Genomic DNA, 7179 nt, shown 5'->3' with positions numbered 1-7179 from the left:
AGCCGTTCTTGAGTTATAAGTGGAGTAACTAACACGACTTTCTTTTATATAATAGACTAGCTTTCCGCCCGCGGCTTCGCCCGCGTGGACTTCATATTTTTTTCCAAAATAAAATGTAGCCTATGTTACTCGTGAGTAATGTAGCTTTCGAATGGTGAAAGAATTTTTAAAAACGGTCCAGTAGTTTTTGAGCCTATTCATTACAACCAAACAAACAAACAAAGTTTTCCTCTTTATAATATTAGTGTAGATAAGTAGTTTAGATAGTCAAATACAAAATTTTATGTATAAAAGTTCAGGGGCATTTTCGCATCTTAGAATAAGTTGAACTATTCATTAATATGTTTTTCTCAGTCTGTCGGCTGAAATGAAAACAGCTTTTAGCTAATACCAAATGAAGTTATACGAATTTCCAGACGATAGACACATGAGAAGCTGCAATATTTTTTCCTTTTTAACTTGATCGTGAACTTCAATATCCTAAATTCTCAGAAATTGGTAATTTTCTATCTTCGTCTTTTCTCGATTCAATGCCTAGCTTAGTAAACAAGCTACTTTTTGGCAAAAATCTTGTACATGTTTTGTGGGATTTAACAGCGTAAAAACAATATGTATAAAGGTTATTTTATATCGTTTATGCCTCGGTCATGATGGTCTCAATAAGCCAACATTGTAGTGGCGGCCTTCCTAATCAATGCAAGCGTCGTCCGCAATCACTCGTAATGGACTGATGTATGACCATTATGCACACATACTGCACTCTGTATGCGCCGGCTGCGGTCTGCGACATAGTAGAGGTAGGAAGAATAGGAGCGATGTGAGTCAGGAGAAATGAGATGTAGAGCTCTAGTCTTTAGCGGTGTATTCCTTTTAAGGAAATTCAAAACAAGATTTTAGATTTAGGAATGATTACATTTCGGATAATTTAAAGATTCTCAGGGTTGCATGTATATTACCCGTTTATAATTGTCATGTTTTAACAAAAATGCAAAAAAGTCATTAAAGTGCCGCAGCGTTTTGGTCCATGCAACTGAACTAATGTCAAACTTGAAATTCGTCATCATCATCTCAGATATAGGACGTCCACTGATTTCCGCAAAGACCGGTTGGTAGCGGCCTGTATCCAGTTGCCTTCCTGCTACCTTTATGAGGTCGTCAGTCCACCTTGTGGGTAAACGTCCTACCTGAATACCTGACCTGAAATTAATTTTCGGTAAACTGAAAGTGAAATCGACCACAAGTGGCCCTTCTAGGTATACCTTTATTATGGCTGATATATGACCATTATTATACACACACTGCCTCCTATATTTTGCTGTGAATCTGTGAACACACATGGATAAATGACACCGTTTGTATGTACGTCTTATCTACTGTGAGACAGCCCAGCAAATGTACCTCAAGGTCTGTCAATTTATCTTGAACTTCTTAAATGTGCACATTTATTTACATAGAACTATAAGAAATCATTCGATAATATTGCTTTTGTTATGAGACAAATAAGATTTCATAAATGCCATCAGTAATCTTATCCGACTAGTCGGCCCATCTCTAGTAATCTTTAATTAATTTTGGATTTAAATACGCTCAATAACTTTTAAAACATTGACGAATTCGCTAAGTTTAATAAACATGCAACTGACATTTGTGCTCCTTCATGAACATCTTCTATTGCTAACAAGCCTCTGGATAAGTAATTACTTAAATAATAATACCCTCCTTATAATAAAAAAGTACTACTCAGATGACAAACCTACTTCAAACACTTATCCTTCATGATTACTGCAATGCACCAAAATAACTAGTTCTCGTGAATTTAATTCGCTATGCAATCAGCAGTGCATTTATCAGAGCAGCGGCGCTCAATGAATACCAATTATACAGTGCTACGACGCGGTGTAGTGCTACGAGTGCTACGTACGACATGCTGTTGTACTACGAGCTACATTCCACTCTGTAGCAGATCCTGTTGAATTTAAACAATGAAGAAAAATTTTGGGATGGCTTTGGTATTTAAATATGTAGATCACAAAAACAACGGTAAAATTACTTTTTAGGTATTTTTGTCCAGAATAACATAAATAGGTAGCTAATTGAAGAAATTAGTACTAGACTTGTTTCTTCTAGTCCAATAACAATTAAAACTTTTAATAAGACGTTTCCCTAATGATAGTAATGTTTTTATTCAATGCTATACATCTCATTATTACTTCTATTTATCATAAATTAAATAAGACCGACCAGACTATGATAATAACTTTAAAAATGTTATATGCAATTACCTCCGTCTTACTGATATTTTGAGTTTATCGTATTCTAAATCAAAATACCCGCAGTTTAAATATTAAATTAATGATGCATAATATATTTAATTGACTCTATAAAGTAATGCCTATGAATTATTCTAATTCAAATTAAATTCAAATTCAAATGATTTACTTCTAGACACATTATTACACAAGGAAATTTCCCAGATGCCTATTACAAAGTATCTACTTTATTGTCGCTGATAAGGAAAGCTCTATTTCTATTATGCGTTGTAAAATCTCGAAAGGGATAATACACGATAAACTAAGAAATGCAATGGACAAAGTAAATTTAAATTGTTAAAATTTTACAACCTACGCGGTATTCGACTCAAACATTCACTTAGCTGGCCGAGTGTCCGCCAGACACATAAAACATGCACAATAGAATACACCTAGACCTACAAAACTGCCTTTTGTAACACACCACGCGTCCGAACACTTCAAAAAATTATAGAAACAACCAAAAAACTGTAAAAAGAAACAATAGATAATAAACAATGAGACGACAATTTAAAAAAGGAGAGACAATTGTGAAAACAACAAATATCTCTGACAATGGTAACCCTTTCGTCAAAATATGTCGAATCCACACTTCCTTATTGCGTCATAAATCTAAGCGTACAAAATGCTTGAGACAATAACTTTTTTATTTCATTGGAAATATGAGCGCTGGGACATTTGGAATTTGGAATACAATCACGTGTTTTGGTAATATTTTAAAACTTCAGTAGTCTGTTCTACTTCGTTACGATGGAGTTACGTCATGTCCAGAAATAATGTGTCCTTTTATTTAGAATCACTGGAAATCATTTTGAAGAAACGGCTAGCAGGGCATATAAGAAGCATAATATAGGCAGTACATAGATGACGTAAATAAGTAAATAAGTGGTTTACTCTTGTGGAGAAAAGTACTACGGCAACTAACTTCGGTAAGTTATTTACATTATCATTTCTTATTGTTGCCTAAATTAGTCCTAAATACATAGGTAACTTAAGACACAATCCAACTTAGCTTTAATTTCTTATTATGACTCCTTCCTTGTCACATTGAATTACGTATTTAAGCATAAACTTAAGCAATAACAATCCGCCGGAACATATCGTGATCATATTTTAAAAGCTGTCAGAACAACATGGCGCCCAAAGCCCCTATTAGCTACATTCGAAACTTAGTCGAAACTTAAATTGGGGGAAACTTGCCTTCTGCTCGCGAACTATGAAGCATTGATTATGTAGAGTAGACTACTTTTAGAAAATGGTGACTCTACATTCAATTCTTGTTGAAAAATGCAGAGCATATACCACCAAGCCTTTCTGAAGATTCAAGTAGATATTTCAAACAAAGATTCCACAAAATCAATTCAATTATTCAGTGTAAAGCGTGGCAGCAAAAATTCACTTTCGTCCGGACAATTTTCTTAATTTGGCGTAAAAAAGACCACTCACGTGCAATTTCACTTATACCTTGACCTCTGTAAATATTGTCAGTTGATCCTCGGAATGTAGCTACGCAGGCTATAATTAAATTAACATATGGCCAGGCGGTAAGTACGTCTTAACAGGTATCGATACCGACAATGGTCCTTAACGAATCGACCAATTAAAATGTTATTACTAATATCTCTATCTTTATCCCTTGTTACTCGTACCAAGAGATACATTGACGCAGGTGTGAAAATGCCATGTCAAAGGGGTATTTGGTGCGTGAATTACCAAATTAAGGCCATGCTAAAAAGCATCGAACGCAACGCGGAGAAAATTTCTCATGACATGTTACTATATCCATCAATTTAAAATAACGATGCGTTTGCTGATAAAAACGAAAATTTAATAAAATATGTTCTCAACAAGTCACTTATAAGTTTACCAATGGGACATGTAAGTAGTACTTAACAAGGACGCAGTTGTCAGAATGTAACAGCCATCACATAACGAATACATAATTGACGGCTCTTTTAATTAAACTGTGCCCAACATACTTGCTTTTACCAATGTTCATTCACTATTTTTGATATCCAATCGACATTCAACTTTATTTTTATAAGCATAGAGTACGAGAATGAGAAACAGTATTTCCAGTGACCATCTACGATATTTTCGGCATTTAGGTGCCGCATTTTATGTGGTATACACACGTAATTAAGCAATAACTTAGTGAGAAAATATTGGTTAATTACATTTATTGAGCTTTTGCTTTTCCTACAGGTAGGGACAGAAAATTTATACATTTCCTGAGATATAGTAGTGACTAAAATAATCTTGTGTTCTAATTTAAGTAAACAGTAAACATGTTAACGATGCTGTTAAATCATTCAATGTTCTGTTGATAAGATAGTTTATTAAAGTGTTTCTAATTATGGCCACATAGTAATATATCACTTCATTCATAAATCAAAATATACTCTAATTTAATTAACAGATATTTATGGAGTTCTGATAATAATGAGGATGTATTAATGTCCATAGTCTATTCAAAGTGACTTTATCAATTCCGTAAAATTAAGACGGTCAAAATATAATCTTAAACTAAAACAAAAATACAGATCATTTCGATACGTGCCGAAATAATGATTCTTGAGCTTACAGAAAATAAATAAGTTAAGCCACTTTCATTTGACATCAACTTTTTATTGTAACGAAACGAAAAAAAATAAATGCGTAAACAAAAGAAAATCGGGCGAAAAATATTCGAGACGACAATCAATTGGAATACCAACGCTTCGTAGATTGGATAAGTTTTACAGTGTACGTGATCGGGCGCTGTATATAAATGTATATAAGTACACAGCGAAGTGAGTACATGTTTAACGATGTTAATCAGCGGCAATAGCCTCGGATCGTGGAATTTAAACAACAATTAAGCAAGTTTCGACCCCAAATTAACGACTGCGCGAACTTTCACAGACATTAACCGGAATAGAAATTGAACGAGATGTTTTTTAGCCGCAACAAAGCATCCCAACTCGCTATTAGTGTTTCACAGATATGCAGCCACATTATAAGCAGGTGTTGCAGCAGTTAAATTAATAGTGTCCGACCGAAACAAGTTTTACGACCGAATCCGAAACCGAAAACGAATTTCGGCAACGGTGTCTATTTCGGCCGAAACCGAAACCGAAACCGAAACTTCCTTACAAGGCTCATATTTTGAGGGAAAAATAAAGAAAACGTTATTATAATCAGTCAGTCTTTATTGTTTTCTCTTTAAATTGCATTAAAATTGAACTTATAAAGTGCCTTTTTACTCTAAAAGGTATCAAATTATGTATTAAAAAAGAAAAAGAAGGATTTATAGTCTAGTTTTTTTTATTACTCGCAATATTCAGGAAATCTACATAACCCGTCCCATGGTCGGGTCTTTTACCTTAATAATTTCTCAAAACAAAATTGGTAGTACGTAAGTTAGTATCTACTGTACTTGCCACTTGGATACCTTGGTGATAAATACTAAAATGTACTTCTGACTCTGGATCTCTGAATCCATAATATTATCACCATGAAATGCACTATAGTCATTACTAACTATGNCATTTTGTATTCGTTTTTGTATAACGCCTGAACAAAAACAAAGGGTAATATTTTGGTGTTATACATAGATTTCGAATATAAAAAATATATAATTTAACTAATTAAGACATGACAAAAAAACTGAGGTATGTCTCGTTTCTGTCGGGTCTGGGTTTTTTTTGTATGGGGCGTGACCGTTCTTCTTTAATTAAGAGATATTTATGGAGTTCTGATAATAATGAGGATGTATTAATGTCCATAGTCTATTCAAAGTGACTTTATCAATTCCGTAAAATTAAGACGGTCAAAATATAATCTTAAACTAAAACAAAAATACAGTTCATTTCGATACGTGCCGAAATAATTATTCTTGAGCTTACAGAAAATAAATAAGTTAAGCCACTTTCATTTGACATCAACTTTTTATTGTAACGAAACGAAAAAAAATAAATGCGTAAACAAAAGAAAATCGGGCGAAAAATATTCGAGACGACAATCAATTGGAATACCAACGCTTCGTAGATTGGATAAGTTTTACAGTGTACGTGATCGGGCGCTGTATATAAGTGTATATAAATGTATATAAGTACACAGCGAAGTGAGTACATGTTTAACGATGTTAATCAGCGGCAATAGCCTCGGATCGTGGAATTTAAACAACAATTAAGCAAGTTTCGACCCCAAATTAACGACTGCGCGAACTTTCACAGACATTAACCGGAATAGAAATTGAACGAGATGTTTTTTAGCCGCAACAAAGCATCCCAACTCGCTATTAGTGTTTCACAGATATGCAGCCACATTATAAGCAGGTGTTGCAGCAGTTTAATTAATTATACATTATAATGAACTTTCTGAATCACAGAACTAATTCAAATTCATCTCAGCTAAAATTAAGAGAAAATTCTAAGTATTTTCTCAACGACTTCATTATGAGACTAATTCCAAATTAATTGACACTTATTTAACTAAAAGCAAATATTAATTTTCTGCGAATCAATATGAAATTAATACAGAATTTGAATAAATTTCGTTGTATTGCCACTAAATCTTTTGATAGGTTTAGTGGCAATAAACTCTATATTTCCCACCAGTCTAGGCCGGCAAAGAATCAGAAAATTATGCAAAAGTCTGGCAAAATTAAAAACGTGTCGTGTGAACAAAGGGCGAAGGAGCGAAGCGATGGCTGAGCGAAGTTTCAATTATTCTTGTAATTAAGAGGCCGAGAACTCCTCTCCTATTGAATGGCTGGTCTTTATCGCTTATGGGATCGACTCAATTTTTGATGCCGATCCACAGGAATGCCGGCTTGAATTTAGAACGGAATCTGGATTTATGGGGGCAGAAATTCCTTTTATTATTA

This window comes from Ostrinia furnacalis, unplaced genomic scaffold (assembly GCF_004193835.3).
Source record: "Ostrinia furnacalis isolate ACB-3 unplaced genomic scaffold, ASM419383v2 OfSCF4915, whole genome shotgun sequence".
Lineage (NCBI taxonomy): Eukaryota > Metazoa > Arthropoda > Insecta > Lepidoptera > Crambidae > Ostrinia > Ostrinia furnacalis.
Note: the sequence above shows the minus strand (reverse complement) of the source record.